We start from the raw sequence: 19,351 nt of genomic DNA on the forward strand, positions 1-19,351 counted from the left end.
CTAGTATTGTGTCAGGTCAGATTTGAATTGGAAAATGATATTTCTTGACTCCAGGTCTGGCACTCTATCCACTGGCCACCTAGCTGCCCCAAGTTAGAATTCTGTCTAATTTATTAAAATAATTTTTGAATAGTATTTCTATTAACTGCTATTTATAATTTTGATATTCTTCTGTAAAGTCATGAGGGCAAGAAGTTGTTTTATTTTTTTTTTAATTTCAATAGTGTAGTACCTTTTCAGTAAGTTTGATACCCCCTGCCCCGAAATTTGATGACTGGAGTTCTCTATGTGGTATTCTGTTAGTTGAGGATTTTATATTTTATTTTTTTATTTTTATTTTTTTGGCAAGACAGTGGGGCTAAGAGGCTTGCCCAAGGCCACACAGCTAGGTAATTATTAAGTGTCTGAGGCTGGATTTGAACTCAGGTACTCCTGACTCTGTTTAGTTCATCATCTTTCTGTCAAGAGGTGGGTAGCATTTTTCATCTTTTATTCTCTAAAGAGCCAAGTTTTTTAAAAAACCACAACACATTATGTATTACATGCTGATGGAAAATGAACTCCAATGAAAAGAACAGCAGGAAATTCCAGAATAGTTCAAATGAAAGGAAAATGTTAATAAAGAATATTTATATGGAAATTAATCAGACTTCTTAAAACAGAATTAATAAAGACAAACAGTAGAAAGTTTATTTATTCAGAAGACAGGGGTTCAAATCCTGGTTTTGAAAGATGACAGCTGGTTTTCAGTGTCATCTTTTCTGAAAGGATTTGAGTGGTTGCAGAAATTGAACATTATTTAGTATTATTTTGGATAGAAGTGGACAAGAGGGTGTATTATTGAGGGCATTTCTTACCAGGGATAGATTATTGGGATTAAACTAGTGAGATGAGTGAGGGGAAAGTCCAGTAGAGCTAAAAGAGTGTATAGTAAGCATAATGGAGAGGGATTTGAAGGCTAAAATTCTCTGGATGGAATTCAGTGCACCTGCTAGACCCATCTGAGACTTTTCCCCACTGCTCAGATTGGATCTATAAATGCAGATTTGTGGTAAAGCATAGACAAAACATCCAGGTGTCACTTTTCTTTTCACTTTATTTCTAGGTATTTGGATATGAGATCAATGTTGATAAAAGATCTCAAAGCCTGTCAAGTGTAATGTAGATGAGTTGATAAGGGAGGTAGTATGATATTGGGCAGCTAGGTGTTTCAGTGAGTAAAGTATGGGACCTGGAATCAGGAAGTTATCTTCCTGAGTTCAAACTAGCCTTAGACACTTATTAGTGTTATGACCCTAAGCAAGTCACTTAACCCTGTTTGTCTTAGTTTCATCATCTGTGGAATGGACCGGAGAAGGAAATGGTAAACTACCCCAATATCTTTGTCAAGTAAATCCCAAATAGAGTGTCAAAGAGTTGGTTGTGACTGAAATGACTGAATAACAGAAAACAACATAGTACAGTGGGAAAAGATCTAGAGGACCTGCATTTGAATCCCAGTTCTGACTTTAACTAGGTATGTGACCTCCAGCAAATCGCCTTGCACCAATGGTATTTGACTTTACTTATTATTTTAGGTATCCTGGTGATACAGTAAATACATTGTTGAGTATAGGATCAGGAAGACATAAATTAAAATTCAGCCTCCAACACACTAGCTGTGTAACTCTAGAAATGTCACCTTAGCAAGTCTCCCTCAGTTTCCATATTTGTAAAATGGGGATAAAAATGACAACTGCCTCCCAAAGCTGTTGGGAGGATCAAATGATGTAATACATGTAAGACTCTGCAAACCTTAATGCATTCTCTAAATGTCAGCTATTTTTTTTACTTTATTTTTTATTCTCATTTTGTACAAATGTTTTTCTTTACATTAATAAGATATACTTGTTTACAAGTAAACAAAATACCCCTCCCCCATTGAATATAGATAGACTTGCTTGGGCAAAAAAGTAAAGGGGGGAGAAAAAAATTAAAATTAAAAAAAAATGATAGTAATAATTGTAGGTATGGCCAGGTGGTGCAATGGATGAAGCATCAGCCCTAGAGCCACGAGCACCCGAGTCCATATCCAGCCTCGTAAACCCAATAATCACCCAGCCATGTGACATGCAAGCCACCCGATCCCCACTGCAAAAACCAAAAAGAAGAAAAAAAAAAGACCCAAAATAAAATAAAATAGTAATAATAGTAGGGGTGGCTGGATGGCAGACAGAGCATTGGCCCTTGAGCCAGGAGCACCTGGGTCCGAATCCGGCCCCAGACACCCAATGATCACCATGCTATGTGGCCCCAGGCAGGCCACCCAGCCCCACTTGCCCTGCACCCTCCCCCAAATAATAATAACAAAAAATGTGTTTCAGTCTTTGTTCCAACACCATCAACTCTGTCGTGAGTGGATCACATTCTTTATGATAAGTCCATCACAAAAGTTACTTCCATATTTTTCCATCATTGCCATTGCTGATCGCAACTCCCTCCTTTCTTATTTCTCCACTACCATGTACTATATTTTCTCTCTCCTTTCACTCTGACTCTGCTGTAGGGTCACTGAGTGGCGCAGCAGACAGATCCCTGGCCCTGGGGCCAAGAAGCCCTGAGCCCCCATACCACCCCTCAGGCCCAGAATCCACCTGGCCCTATGGTCCTGGGCAGGCCATCCAATCCCAGCTCCTTGCAAGAAGTAAAAAAAGAAAATGTGTTATATCTGACCACTGTCCCCCCATGGTCCATCCTCTCCTCCTTTATTCACATCCCCACCCCTTCCCCCTGCTCCCCCCTCCTTCATACTCCAGTTGTCTACACCCCATTGAGTATATTTGCTGTTTCCTCTCCTAGCCATCTCTGATGAGAGCAAAGGTTCCCTCATTCCCCCCTTGCCTCCCCCACTTCCATATCATTGCAATAGCTCAATGTAATAAAAAAAATCTTAGTATGTAAAATAGCTTGGACTATTCCCCCTCTCTTTTTTATTTCTCCCATTCCATTTCCCTTTTTTTCTTATTTATTCTTATTTTTTCTTATATTGACTCCATTTTTACACCATATTTTATCTTCAAATTCAGCTTTCTCCTGTGCTTCAACTATAAAAGCTCCCTCTACCTGCTCTATTAACTGAGATGGTTCATATGAATATTATCAGTATCATTTTTCTATACATGCAGTTCATCCTCATTAAGATCCCTCATATTTCCCCCCTCTCCTCCAATCTCCATGCTTCACCTGAGTCCTGTATCTGAAGATCAAGCCTTCTGTTCAGCTCTGGCCATTCCAAAAGGAACCTTTGAAATTCCCCTGGTTCATTGAAAGTCCATTTTTTTCCCTGGAAGAGGACATTCAGCCTTGCTGGGTAGTTCATTCTTGGCTGCATTCTAAACTCTCTTGCCTTCCGGTTTATTGTATTCCAAGCCCTACAAGCTTCCAATGTAGCTGCTGCTAATTCCTGACTGCAGCTCCACGATATTTGAACTGTGTCCTTCTGGCTGCTTGTAATATTTTCTCTTTGACTTGGGAGTTCTGGAACTTGGCTATAATATTCCTGGGGGGTTGTTTTTTTTGGATCTCTTTCTCGGGGGGGGGGGAATCGGTGGATTCTCTCCATTTCTATTTTGCCCTCTGCTTCTAGAACATCAGGGCAATTTTCCTGTAGTAATTCTTTGAAAATGATGTCAAGGCTCTTTTCCTGATCATGACTTTCAGGTATTCCAATAATTTTCAAATTATCTTTCCTAAGTCTGTTTTCCATATCAGTTGTTTTTTCAATGAGATATTTCACATTTTCTTCTAATTTTTCATTTTTTTGGTTTTGAAGTATTGATTCCTGATTTCTGGCAAATTCATCAATCTCCCTGAATTCTATTCTTTGTCTGAAGGATTTATTCTCCTCAGAGAGTTTTCTTATCTCTTTTTCCATCTGGCCAATTTTGCTTTTTAAAGCATTCTTCTCCTCAATAACTTTTTGAACTGTTTTATCCATTTGACCTAAGCTGGTTTTTAGCATGCTATTCTCTTCAGCATTTTTTTGGATTTCCTTGACTAAGCTGCTGACTTCATTTTCATGTTTTTCCTGCATCTCTCTCCTTTCTTTTCCCAGTTTTTCTTCTAACTCCCTCATTTGATTTTCAAAGTCTTTTTTGAGCTCTATCATAGCCTGAGCCCAATTTCTGTTTTTCTTGGAGTCTTTAGATGCAGGAGCTTGTGCTTCCTCATCTTCAGACTGAGTATTTTGAGCTTTCTTGGGCTCATTTGCAAAATATTTCTCAATGGTCTTCCTCTTGTTTCTTTGTTCATTTTCCCAGCCCAAGCCTGTTTTTTGGGGGTGCTTCCTGAGCTTTTGGGACACTCCCACAAGGGTCTCAGTGTGTTAGGCTCTGTCCTCCCTCTTGGTCTGTGAATGACCATAAGCGCCCCCCTCTGCCATGGGGCTGAGGTGGGGGGGGGGGGCTGCTGTTCTATGGGGGGGCCTAGACTGCGATCAGGATCTGAATGTGGTCAAAGCTCCAGAGTCCTGTTCCAGGGGCAGAGGACAGAGCTCGGCAGTCTCTCTCTCTTCACTCCCCTCCCTTAGCTCATGCCCTGGGGGCTCCTGCTTACGGGTTCCACCTGCTTCTGTTTCTGGGTCTAGGCTGCTGAAAGACCAGGCTGCTGGCTGTGTGTCCTGAGGGCTGGGCTCCAAGTGCTGGCTCTGGCAGAGGTCCCCCGCTGCTCCCCCACTCCGTGCCGGTGCTCTCCGGGGTGCAGCCCAGGAGACTCCCCCGCTGCTGTGAGCTGAGGTTCCCAGCGCCCTGGGGCTGCCTCTGGGAGGCTGAGGTTCTTTGGCTCTGGTGGGCCACCCCTCTTCCAGGCCGCCCCTCCAACCCCGGGGAGCAGAGCCTTTCTGCTCTTTTCCAGGTTACCTTGAGTAGGAGAACTGCCTCCCCGGGTTCCTTTGTGGGTTCTGTCTCTCAAAAGTTTAGTTAGAGTCCTTAGTTTATGAGTTTTTATCAGAGAGCTCCTAAGACTCGAGCCCTTCATGTCGCCATCTTGGCTCTGCCCCCCAATGTCAGCTATTTTTATATGGTTATGATAGCTCTCTCCTTTTTGTTTCCCTTGTGTGGATTATGAAGAGTATATACATGGACCTTGGTCTTGGTTCCTGTCATATACTGTTTCTTCTTATCATTTCAGAGATGTCCTTACTTCCCCAAACATAATAGAATGGTGGTATTCTGGGATAGTGATTGCTGTGGTCAGAACCAGTCTAAATATGCTTGGCTGATCTTTCTAACTGAGCTTACTTCCTATTTCTTGTTAGAAATAGGTGCTTGGGGAGTATGGAGCAACTTCACAGGTTGCTCAGAAAAGCCAGTGATGAACATTTTATGGAATGTGTGTTCGAGGATGTTCCATTTACATTAGGATAGAAACCATAGGAAATGGAAGGGCATATGTCTTGGAGGGAGTAATAGATGGAAGGAAGATCCCTCCTCAGGAAAGCAGTTAAATCTTCATTTGGGTCTCATCCAGAAGAATCCACCCAAGTCCCTTTTAAGCATCCAGGAACTCAATAGATGCAGCATAGATTGTGTTTGTTTCCATTAATAAACACCTGGATTTTATATTATATATCTAACCAGGGAGCAGTGAAGCAAATATTTCCAGAAAAGACAGAATCTGATCAATTCTAGGGTTCACTCAGTGGGTGAACATCGCCTGTATTCCAAGCCAAATGATTTTATTTCTGAGTAATATTCCCCCTTCTTTTGTCTTGGTGAAGGCAAAACATCTATGCAACTTCAGTGCTACTTTACCAATATCTGTGGAGTCACCTAAAATAAAGAGCTGTTTCTTCTGGAGTTGGGGTGGGGGGGTGACAGTATCAGTCCCAAGAGTCACAAGCATATGGAATCTTTTTTTGGATGGAGAGCTTTGTGAGTCTCCTTAAAGTTCCTCCCTGAACTCTTTGGATTTTAAGTGGAGTATTGGAGAGACAAATTGAGGAAAACATTAGATTTGGCACTTGAAGTTTTGAGCACTTGCACTTCTAAGGAAAAGAAGCAAGAGGTTAGATATTTTTGCCATCTTTCAGGTATAAATTACTTCTGAGTTATTTTACTATTTAAAAGTTGATTTACTGCTGATTTATAAGTTGATTTGATGCTGTATGGCCTGGCACAGTAAGCATTCTTGAAAAGAGTCTAATGATTCAGGTTGCCTGTATAGAATTCAATTCACCTGATAGACCCATCTGAGACTTCTCCACTCCATAAATATGTGCCCGTATAGATCTGTGGTCCATTATTGGACAAAACAGGCAGCTAGGTGACACAGTGAATAGAATATTGGGTTGGAAATCAGGTAGACAACTTCTGAGTTCAAATCCAGCCTCAGACACTTACTAGCTGTGTGACCCTGGGTAAGTCATTTAACCCAGCTTGCCTCAGTTTCCTCATCTGTAAAATGAGCCGGAGAAGAAAATGGCAAACCTCTCTAGTATTTCTGCCAAGAAAACTCCAAATGGAGACATGAAGAGTTGGATGTGAACTAAAAATGACTGTACAATTATAGTTAAAACAATCAATTGGCAGAATCTCCTTTTCACTTTATTTCTAGATGTTTGGATATAATATTGAAAAATAGTTTGATAATTGTATATCAAATTAAATAATATATGTGAATGTACTACATAAAATATTATATACCATATATTTAAAATAAAAATTTGATAAAGAATATGAGATAAAGAATTTCAAAGCCTATCCCATGCAATGGAGACAGATTGGTTTTGGAGGCAGCATGATACAGTGGAAAAAGAGTCAGAGGATCTAGATTTGAATCTTGATCCTGACCCCAACTATTTGTGAGACCTTTAGCAAATACTCTTAGTTCATTAGATATCCATTTCAAATATGTAAAATAATACTGCTATTAATATTTCTAATAATTTGTAAAATTCACCTCTATATTTCTATGAGGACCTGAGTTCAAATCCCATTCCTTTTTGTCACCCATGTGATTTTGAGTAAATTACTTTTCTTCCCTGCTTCTCTTCCCCTAGCAATAAAATGAGAAGCTTGAAATAAATGATCTCTTAGATTCCTTTACAACTCTAGCTATGATCTGTTGAGGAATACCTATCTAAATTTGTTGAGGTACATCACCAAAGGGAGATGATTTTTTTTCTTTTTTCTTTCTTTTTGGTCATAGTAACTCATGAAAGCAATCTACTGAGGTTGGAGAGATTATGACCTGAATTAACAGAGGTAAGCACCCATACTTATGAAACCTTAGGTCCTTTGAACTAGTGATGTTGAAGTAAGGAATTTATTTAAATTTTTCTTTACTCACAAGCTTGAGGAATGAGTTTTTAATTTTCTTGGTTATTTATTAAACAGATTCTAAATAAAATCTATTACTATAATCTATTACTGGATAGATGAAGTAGTCAGTTCTTTTCAACAGATATAGCCTGATTATTGTTTTATATTTTATTCTTGGTATTATCTTTTATAAAAGATTTATGAATGCATATAAGATGCATAACTTGAGATTGAAATGCTGTGACTTGAAAACAAGGGTCTTGGTGGACAGTTTAAAAGAATCTGATAAGTAATCTTGGTTGAAATGGTTTTTGAATGCCAGCCTCATGATACTATGAATAGAATCAGCATCTATATGTGGATTTTCAACATAGGACATGGTAGAACATGAATGAAATTCTTACCATAAGATCTATAGCTTTGAAGGGATCCTTGTGGTCATCTAATCCAACTTCTTCATTCTATAGATGAGGAAATTAAAATTCAGAAAGGTTACGCAATTTATTCCATGTCAGATGCAGAATATAAAACTACCTGCAAATCTGAATCCAAATTTAGTGTTTTTCCCACGTCTTACATTCCTCCAGTAGTCTTAGATGTAATAATAATAATAATAATAATAATAATAATAATAATAATAATAATTTAAGTGATTTAATAATTAATAATTTATTGTGAATAGTTGATGATATTTAATAAAATTTAATAACAATTATTTAAGAGATGTGCTAACTGGAAGGATTTGCATGAACTGATACTGAGCAAGATGAGCAGAACCAGAGAAACATTGTACACCATAATAGCAACATGGGGGTGATGGACTTGTTCATCCCTTCAGTGCAACAGCCAGGGACAATTTTGGGCAATCTGCTATGGAGAATACCATCTGTATCCAAAGAAAGAATTATGGACTTTGAACAAAGACCAAAGGCTATTACCATTAAATTAGAAAAAAATGTTATATTATTATGTAATTTTACTATCTCATACTTTAGTTTTCTTCCTTAAGGATATGATTTCTCTCATCACATTCAACTGAGATCAATGTATAATATGGAATCAATGTAAAGACTAACAGAATGCCTTCTGTTGGGGATAGGGGGAAAATTTGTAAAACTCTAAATAAATAAAATCTTTCTTTAAAAAGATTGCTAAATTTGAACTAATTTGTAAATAAATTATCACACTTTTATTTTTATCTAATTAAAGTAATGCAAATACTGAAACAACAAAAAGAAAAGAGAGGTGCTTAAATCTCAATATAGAAACTGATGGTTAGCATAATGTTATTAACAAAACCAGACTGACATTATGGTGGACTTTAGTGGTAGATTCATTCTGGGTTGGTGGGAATGCGAGCATTCCAGAATGCTCAAAGTTTTATTTCTGTCGGCACTGACCAGATTTGCAAACCTAATATATAAACAAACTCTCTGGGTTAGGGGTAGTGTCAGTGTCAGTCTATCTGATTTGGACTTGGATGAAAAATTCCTAGGTCATAGGAGGCAGGAGGTAGAGATTGGACTTTCTGTAATTGAAGAAATTTCCACAAGTGTTAGTGCTGTTATCTGGGAATTATGGCCAGAAAATTTTGGCAAAGATCAGAATAGCTGTTTCAGCACTAAAGCACTGAACAGCAGGAATGTGGTGAGGGGAACATCTCAGCTGATTTCTTTTTTGAACTACCACCTAATTTGCTTCTCTGAAACCTTTACCTGTTGATCTTAATTCTGTCCTTGGAGGCCATGCATGACAATTGCATCTACCTTTCTCATGACAACCCTTCACATACTTAAGGAAAACATCTTCTCTGGGGTAAAATATCCCTACTTCTTTAAATAATCTTCATATGACATCCTTCTAGGCACCCTTATCTGGATTTTCTCCACTTTGTTAGGGTTTCTCCTAAAGTGGTGTATCCAAAATTGGACATGACTTTTTAATGTGATCTGACTATGTATGTCAGAGTACAGTTGAATTTAAGATCTTTCTCTTTCTGGACACAATTTTCCCCCTTAATGCAGCCTTGGATAGCATTATCTTTTTTTGACTGCTTTCTTGAAAGCATGAGTTAATTTTATGTCTTCTCCCCTTCCCCTCCCTTTGTCACCCTAGGTACCTAGGTCAATAGCTTGCACATAGTAGGGGATTAATTGATTTGAATGGAAATGGATGTCACACTGTTGAGACATATTCAACTTTCATTTCACTAAAACTTCAAATCTTTTCCACAAGAACTGTTGACTAGCCTTCCTGTACTTAGAAATTAGATTTTTTTGAATCTAAGTTTAAAACTTTACATTATATTCAATTTATTCTTATTAGATTTGGCCTATCAATCTAGTCTGTCTGGTTCCTTTTGAATGCAGGGACTAGAGGCAGATGAAAAGGGACAGCAGCATAAAAAAGAGAGATTTCAGAATTCCACAGCAGTGATTTCATGGTTTGCCTCGGATCCAGGTCAGGGAAAAGATAGGATTTTAATGTTTTGGTAAATTTGGGATAAGAAAAAATGCTCTGAAATTTCCTGAAAGCAATTCATCCCACTCTCCTTCTTTTCCTCTCTGGGTCCACCCACCTCCTTTTCCAACTGTACCATATGTCCCAGATATACATCCATCCATAAAGTCTACAGGGTATCCAACCAGATCCTTGCTGAAATCTGAGTACAATTATTAAAATACATAAATATAATAAATATCAAGAGAATAGAATACAATAAATACAAAATAGCATAATTATATAAATGTATAGAACAAATTCACAGAATACAAATATATTAGAATAATACAATTGAATAAATCACATACCTATACAAGACATAAACCTCTGTCCTCAAGGATCTGACAGTCTAGTTAGGAAAAAACATTTATAGACACATAAATTGAATGATAAATAGAATAAATATGTAGAATAATGCAATTGAGTCATGCAATGGATGAAAATTGCCATGAATAGAACTTTGATGTTCATATCACTAGAAGACTATGCTCATCTGTTATAATTCACTGGTCTTTGGGATTACTTGAGCCATCTATGGGGGCTGTACTGCTTAAGTATATTGTCTCTAACTTCCTGGGGGAATTCCTGTAGTCTCCTTCCTGCTTCTCCCTAAGACATTCTATTCCCCTTCCTCCCATGCCTTCTCCCTACAATAAGGGTTATGGATGGCCAGAAAATGTGATAATCTCACAAAGGAGGGGTTTTTAGATTTGTTAAAGAATCAGCTAGAGAACTGACAGTGTTTTTATATAATGTTTCATCCAAGGTGGATAATGTAACCTCCAAGATAAGAGCATTTTCAGAGGTCCTTCACACTGCCATAATGAAAACAAATAAATCATCCTCTTCTTGAATAATACAGGGTCTGTGTACTTTGTGGCACTTTGAATAGAACATGAAGTATACAAGCTGTTTATCAGAGTGATTGTAAAAAATTTCTTTTTGAACATAAACACAGTTTTGCAGAACTTCTCTTCCCTTGTACTTAGTACATATTGTGCTTGACTGAATGGCAGTTTGCTGTAGTGGGTGGTATACTGGACATGGAGTCAGGAGAACCTAGGTGTAATTGGCAACTCCAATAGTTACTAGTTGTGTGAAAAATCATTTCAACTTCCTTGGTCTCAGTTTCTTCAAATGTCAAATGGAGGTAATAAAAATTATACTTCCTTACATAAATCTATTGAGAGGCATTTTAAAAATATATATAAATATTTTTAAAGTACTATGTAAATATTGGTCATCCTTCATCTCTTCAAACAAAAGTCAAATTAGAAGTATGTTGGGTCAGGAATCAGGCGATCTGGGATCAATCTTATCCTTGCCTCTCATTTATAATGTAGACTTGGACAAGTCATTTTTCCCTCTGGGTACTTTCACAGAATGAAGATGTCAAGGAGATGGTAAAGAAATTTCATCTCCAAGATTCCATAATTCTGTGAATGGAGAATCATTATGGTCTGGTTAACTTTATGACCATGGAGTGGGACACTAGAGGCATACCCAAGACTTTTCTTCCAGCTGGCACAGGAGCTATAATTCCAATATTAGATTTCATTTACTTTCTCTCCCCAAAAGCTTTACTTCATTTCTCTCTAGATCTCTGTGGGGCCTTGCAAATACAGATTCTTTGGATTGAGAGAGTCAATATATTTTAGCAGCAAGTGCTCTGGATCTAGGGGTCCTAATAGAATCAATGAAATAATTAATGTCTGGAATCTGGAATAGGAGAGAAGAAACAAAGGTTCAATCTCAACTCTGCAACTAATCATTTGTATGGTCTTATCTCCCTTATGTTTCTCTCTTTCCTATTCTTTACAGTTGGTCTGACCTAGGGTTAAGCTCATATGTTCTATGTTCTAAGGTCTTTCCAAGTTCTGACATTTTATCGTTCAGCTGTTTCAATCATGCCTAACATTTTGTGATCCAATTTGGAGTTTTATTGGCAAAATACTTGAGTGATTTGTCAATTCCTTCCCCAGCTCATTTTACAGATGAAGAAATGGAGATAAATAGGGCTAAGTGATTTACACAACTAATAAGTGTCTGAGGCCAGATTTGAATTCAGAAAGATGAATCTACCTCACTCCACTGCATCATCTAGTGATGATGACATAGTAGATCTATTTTTATGATTCTAAGCAACACTTTATGACCTCAAGTTCCAATGTTATTGAGCCTTAGAAGACATCTGAGCCTTAAAAGACATCCCATGGAGTAGGGAATGTCCCTGGGGAAGGTCACTGCAAGGGTAAGGGAGACCTAGCAATGAAGTTAAGTTTCATGATTTTTCTATATTTGCCACAAATTCTCCTTAAATATAGTTTCTTCTGCATTATCTTCTTTGGGGCATTTCATTTTGGCATTATGTGTTGTTCTTGTTCAGTGGGACTGAAACTCCAGACATAGAATAATTGGAAATTATTATGTAGTATGCTTAAAGAACAATGAGATCCCTAAACTCTATGATTATACATACTTGGAAATTTGATGCTATCAGATGTTCTAAGAAGGAAATGTGACATAGGGGTATTAAAAAAAACCTGTTTGGGAAACCTATAAAGAAGAATGGAGCAAAACTAATCTTTGGCAGAACTCTTTCTAATTTTCCTTTGTAATTTAGTTCTACTCCCATTCTTTTCTCTTTATTCTTTCTCCACATATTAAAAATGGTACTTATTTCTTTCTTAAAATTTCCTCCTCTGATTTCTGTCAGTGTTACCATCACCTTCCAGTCAGCCAGGTTCAATATTTGAGAGTCATCTTTCACTTCTCTCCTTCCTTTATCTTTCTCACTATCCAAATCAATTTCCAAATCCTATGAATTGTCTTCTCACCTATATCTATATATCCTACATCTCTTATCTCTCCCACCCTTCCACTCCAAAATCTTCAGTGGCTCCCTAAAGGATAGGATCTTAACTTCTTATACCAATATTGAAAGTCCCCATCATTCTAGCCCCTATCTACCTTTCTATCTTTACTTCCCCTTCATGGATCTTTGATATATTGCTTTTGCTCAGCCATCATCTTCCATACCTGAAATAAACTCTTTTCTCATCTCCATCTATTAAATACTATGTCAAGTCCCAATTTCTTCATAAAGTCTCCCTTCATTGTTCCTGACAGAATCAATCTTCCTTCCTCTAAATTTCCAGAACAATTTGTTCATTTAATTATCCACCCCCATACCTAAGAAGGTTGGAATCTTGTTTAACTCCTTTTTGTTAACTGAGTATCTAACATAAGGCTCTCAACTCAGTAGATATAGACCAAAAATGAATGGATGAATAAAATTAATAGTTGAAGTGTTTTCAGGTAATTATTTTTTAAATGAATACAACCAAGTTATTCACATCAGACAGGCTAAAATATTTATTTTTATCTTTTTTGTTCATTCCATAAACATCTGATTCATGCAGATCATTATCAACAATTCAGTACAGTTTGTCATTGTTGGCAATGTCTCTGTCTACACAGCTCCAAAACAGACAAAGCAAAAAAAATTAATTGATCACCTGGTATATGAGATAACAAGTGAGTCAGTTTGACTGATTCCCTGATTCTACACCATGCTTTTTACTCCCCTCTCTGAGTAATAATGATGAGGATGATGATGATAGCATTTAATAAGTTGTCTCCTATGTGCTACACACTGAGCTAATCATTTGACAAATATGATCTCATTTAATCCTCACAACAAGCCTGGGAGATAGGTACTATTATTATTATTATTCCCAATTTACAATTGAGGAAACTGAGGCAAGCTTTGTGCCCAAGATCATACAGCTAGTAAATGTCTGAGGCTTGATCTGAACTCAGATCTTCCTGACTCCAGGTCCAGAGATTTATCCACCAAACTACCTATATAGTTCTACATACTGTTGTGTGCTTTTAAAAAATGGCTTATTAGGGCTGCTAGGTGGTGCAGTGGAGAGAACACCACCCCTAGACTCAGGAGGATCTAAGTTTAAATACAGTCACAGACACTTTCTAGAGGTGTGAACCTGGGCAAGTCACTTAATCCCAATGGCTTCAAAAAATGACTGGGTTTTTTTTAACCTTTGATAAGGGGGATGTGATACAGGAGGGCTAGAGACATTAAGATGGCTTAGACCTTAGAGGTCATTATTGTCCAGTTCCCTCATTGTATAGCATAGCATATAGAGAGAAGAAAAATATCTTACTGAAAAAATTAGTGGCAGAGCTTGGATTCCATATTCCCATTCTGTTTCCTAACTATTGTGATTTAAGTTGTTTTTATGTGGTATGGAATAAGATGGGGTGGTGGTGCTGGAGGCCCTGGAAAAGACCATTAATAAACCCAAAACACAGTTGAAGGATGGATTGTAAGAAGATCAGGACACAGGAATGTGCCTCTTCCCTTTGGCATCTGAGCTTTTGGAACAGACTATGCTCCTGAGGAAGCTGCATGAAGTTAATCATGAAATATGAGGTAGAGGCACATGACAGGACATGGGGAGCCAAGGCTTGCAGCTAAGCTTTCATAGCTCCTTAAGAAGGCAAGGATACCCGTTGGCTTATAGCATCTCCATTAGTGCTCAGCTAAGCTCCATGAGAATTAGGGATATGTTATGGAAATCCTATATCTCTCCTAACACAAAGTCCAGGTATCTGTCCAGAGTAGGAGCTTTATGATTGTCAGCTGAGTGCAATGTTAAGTTAAACTCTAAGTTTTATTAGCTATATGCTTAATATTTTAATTAACAAAATGCTTTTGTCATTAAAATTATAAATAAATTTTAAATTTAATTAATTGTATGGTTCACATTTACAGATGCATGCCTACATGGTATTTCTGTTAGAAAGAACTGGTTTCAAGCCCTACCTCTGAAACATACTTTTTTTTTATTCCCAGGATTTAATCGGTGCATTACTTCCCCAGTCATCTCTAGGACTCCAAGTTGCAGAATACATCCTCTTTTGAATTAATGGGAATTCCTTACCTGAAGAAATTGAAGGTCCCTTCCTACATAAATTTATGTAATAGCTATCTTATGAATGTCTATATTTATTTCTATATATCTAAATTTATATCTTTGAGTGTGTGTGGGGGGGCGGGGTTTACAGATAGGCAAGTGTTACCAGGGAAGGTTTTGTGGAGGAGGTACATTTGATTTGGATTTTAAAGAATATCTACCAATTTTCCCACATGAAGAGAGAGTGAGCCTATCTAACACTTTTGTAAGATATCCTGGTCATTTTACAAGGCTTCCCCCAGGCTTGAGTTCACTTCCTTCTTACCTCCATTTCAAAGGATTTCTTCAAGGCAGAGTGTATTTGCTACCTCCATTTGGAAGGCTTTCTTGATGCCTCTATTAATTAACTGCTCTCATTATTTTGCTCTTAATTTTTTTCCCTACACTCTGTATCCCTCAGTAGAAAGGAAGTCCCTTGAAAGCAGGGATTGTTGTTTTTGTCTTTGAATCACTAGAGTCCAGCACAATGTACTTTATGAATACTTCATAGACAGGTTGATTGTTAAATCATTCATGTTTAATCTAAAAAGTGGAAGTTATTCAGTAATGAACTATAATTTAAAATTTAAGACTATTAGTATATAAAAATATCAGGATAAGGAGTAGTCAAAGTAGACAGTCATTGAAGTTACAGCTTGCAGGGAATGGTTGTGGTATCAGGATTTTTTTTGTAAATCCTATGTTTATTGATAAATTTTGTTTGTGTATCACATAATTTCGGAATATAGCTTAACAAAGCAAACCATCTTTTATAAGAAATTTTAAAAAGAAGGGAATAGAAGAGTGGTTTGGCAAAGTCAACCTAACACATCAATCATGTTGGATGGCATATGCAATATTAGGTACCAGTATAGTCCTGTTTCTTCAAAGAAGGAAAAGGAGTGCATTTTCTTAATTCTTTTTCAGGGTCAAACTTGGTAATTATAATTGCATAATGGTGAATTTCATTTTATTGTTCTTTCCATTTACATCATTGTCATTAGTAGATATATTGTTTTCTTGATCCTGGTTATTTCATATTTAACTGTCATATGTCATCATGTGCTATTCTGAATCCTTTACTCCTTATGACAGTAATATTCCATTACATTCACGTACCATGATTTGTTCAGCCATTGTAGGCATGCATTATAAACACAGACACACATAATTTTAAATATACATTTTTAACCAAAAAGTTTGTCTTTCTATGGCATTTAGGTATTTATTTTTATGACTGTTCAATTCTTATATTTTTGTGAAGGCTAAAAGCCCCTTGTTACCCATAGAGAAAGGAGCAAGCATTTTTAAAAAATTGAATAAAGTGCACATCAATATCTTACACAGTCTGATTACTCTGCTAGATAATTACTTTTGTGTTATGTAAAACTGTAGTAAATTGAATGTGTTGTGATAGTTTATTTAAATGTGGATACTATACAAGGTATTTCTAATAACATAAGGAATCTGGTATCTGTTAAGTAGATAAGCTGTTCATTATAGTAACACAGTATATCTGGATTTTTATTCTTATACTATATATCTGACAGATACTTCTTCCCCAAGCTACTTCCATGTACCTTCAAAAAATTTCATTTCTAAATTACTAGAGAATATAATTCTAAATGCTTCATCTTTGTTCAAATGTAAGTACTGTTGTATTTCAAATGGTCCTTTGTTCAATAAACAGTCCAAAGCTGTAAAACAAAAACATGTTTTGGTCATATTTACTGGAATCCAGTGTCAAGAAAGTTCCCTGGCTGAGGAGTTTAAAGACCTGAATATTTTTACTAGCTCTGGCTAAATGGTTATATAACTTCAGATAATTATTTTTCCTTCCTGGAGTCTCAGTTTCCCTATCTATAAAGTGAAAAAGGGTTTAGACAAGGTGATTCCCAGCTTACCTTCCAGCTCTCTCATTTTATGAGTCTGTGAATAGGTGCATTATCTATCCAATACAATATCTTCACCAACTTATTCATGGTTAATTTTTGATGGAGACTCAATATTATTGGTGTAAATGCTCAGCTTGGAAATAATTAGTTAGCTCCCTTTTCATCATGAAACCATTAGTTGTGGGGAAACTCCTTTCATTAGTAAGAATCAGATCATTAGGAAGTCCAGATGAAGAGTGGGAGATTGTTTTTGTCATTATGATTCAGTGGAATGACAGAATTTGAGTATTAGAAAAGACCACAGCAACCATCTCCATCCAACTCATATATGAAAGGTCATTTAAACCTGTTTGAGCAAAGTAGGTTCATAGTTATCAAATATAATATGAAGGAAGTCCATTTCCTCTTATCCTCCTAGCAAAGATACATACAACTTCCAAGTAATTAGCAGACAAGACTTTCCCTTGACTAACAAATTAATATCAATTATATATCACTGTGCAAGTATTATCTCTGAATATGTCCTGAATAAGCTAAAGGTAGGGAAAATATTAGGTCTAGTTATGAGTTTTATAAGCCTCATTCACAGAAGCATTCATATTAGAAAGAAAAAAAAGATTTTGCACTTATCTTTGAGTCTCTGATTTCCCTGGTCCATCTCATTTTTCACATACCTCTATGATTTATCTCTTACCATATCCTCATCCTATCACAGGACCCTGTGACCTGTGCTGTCCCTTCCCCTTTTTTCCTATTCTTCTCTCTACTAACCTCCTTGCTTTTAGAAAACAGCTTAGCACAAAGTATTGAATTGAGTTCATTCCAAGATGAACTTGGAATCAGGAAGATCTAAGTTCAGCCCTGTCTTGTTGTATATTGCCTATATGACCATGGACAAGTAACTTAAACTTTCTCAGCCTTAGTTTCCTCATCTGTAAAATGAAAGGATTGAATTAGATGGCCAGTATGATCCCTTCTGACTCTAAATCTATGATCCTATGATACTGATTCTCTTCTAAGGATCACATTACTCATAGACTTGATAAAAATGAAATTCACTATATTTTTGCTATTATATACTAGGACTAATTGAGTATAATATCTGTATTTTAATTGCCTTCATATTATTAATTGTAGATTAAATTGTATATGATTTTAATAGCAAAATAATAATTTAAATAGCATTTATATATAATGTTGAGATTTCCAAAATCCTTTATATGTATATATATATGTGTGTGTGTATATATATATATATATATATATATATATATATATATGTGATTTGATTCTAGTAATAATTCTCTGGAGTTAGGTATTATTCTCACTGTTTATTAGGGATGAAAAAAATTTAGTTAAATTTTTGGCCCAATAGCATTAATTGTCAAAAGCAGCTCTCTCCTAACTCTTTTTACTATTGTCCCCGTGTTCAGTATCAGAACCCTTGCCCAATAGATAACCTTATAGAAATCATGGCAAGATTGATGTGGGGTGGAGAAGAGAAAGGGGTTATTAGCAACAGAATAAGAAATGATTGTTTGTTTTTACTTCAGAGCCCATTTTTTTTACCTCTGTTCCTCCTCCCTCTCCTCTTAAACTTGGGGGTTGATTTTGTTTTTTGTTAACATTTGTTCAAACTTTAAGTAGTCACTATTTAATTATTCAAATTAATGATTCTGTTTATGGATGATCCAAGCCCCTAATTTCCATTCCTTTGAGACACTTCTCTGCTCACTAGAGCTAATAATGATAAGACATTTATCCAGCACTTTAAAGTTTGAAGAGCTTCATGTAAATTATCTCAATTGAATCTCACAATGCCCCTCAAATGTGGTTGCTTTCTACTTTATAAATTATGAAACAAGATCAGAGGGTTTAAGCAACTTGTTCAATGTCATATAGATATTAAGTCCAAGAGAAGGGATTCATACTCAAAGCTTCCTCACACCAAGTTCAACCTTCTGTCTTCCTTTCGTTGCTTCTGTGATCACAGAGGTGTATCAAAGGAAAATGTGGAGAAAAGCCCATCAATCTCAGGATTTTTCTCACTAGATTTGTAACCCAGGAGAATTATTAAGGAATATCTTGACTTTTTTCTGTCTCCTTCCTGCCCCCATCCCCATTGTAAATTGGGCCCGAGACCTGGACTTAGATGGAGAATTCTGAATCCTGAGCTGCCTTCTCACTTCCCATTCATTACTTTTGAGAGAAAGATTCAGGAAGTATCATAGGAAGACCCTAAAGAATATTCTAAGGTATCCTACTGCACTTCTAGATACAGTCTTCCAGGTATGAAAACACAAAGGGCATTGAAAAGCATAAAAGGTCATGCAGATACAATACAAATGTAAGAAATTATTACTGCCAACCTTCTCCAACTCTGAATTTTCCACATGGCTTCAATCATTTCCTTTTTCCCCATAGGCTCAGGACTTCTGTCAAGAGATTATTAGGAGCTAGGAATATAAATGTAAACTAGAAGAGTACCTCATTCTTCAAAAAGCTTACAAAGGAATTAAGATTAGTTTAAAACAACTTGAAATACAAGGGAAGATGTGATGCAGCCTCAGGAGAGTTCTAGACAAGGATCTAAGAGAAAGCACCTTTGAAGAGTGGAAGAATGAAAAGAAGGAAAAAAGGAAACAATTTGAGTCTGGAGTTATGTGAGATTCTCAAA

At 36.6% G+C, this 19,351-nt stretch overlaps 1 protein-coding gene across 2 annotated transcripts in view; it reads left to right on the forward strand.

Moving 5' to 3' along the window:
• Window positions 1–11,983: 11,983 nt before the first annotated feature.
• The window catches only part of SSTR5 (somatostatin receptor 5), a 105,879-nt gene continuing 98,511 nt past the window's right edge, over window positions 11,984–19,351 (forward strand). Inside the window, exons 1-2 of one of the 2 annotated variants that reach the window (XR_012470562.1) lie at window positions 11,984–12,051; window positions 14,680–14,807. The gene's annotated coding sequence lies outside the window, so the exon portion shown is untranslated. Of the gene's footprint in view, window positions 12,052–14,679; window positions 14,808–19,351 lie in introns of those variants that run through there. The other variant, XM_074195993.1, reaches the window with a different exon arrangement.

This window comes from Macrotis lagotis, chromosome 8 (assembly GCF_037893015.1).
Source record: "Macrotis lagotis isolate mMagLag1 chromosome 8, bilby.v1.9.chrom.fasta, whole genome shotgun sequence".
NCBI lineage: Eukaryota > Metazoa > Chordata > Mammalia > Peramelemorphia > Peramelidae > Macrotis > Macrotis lagotis.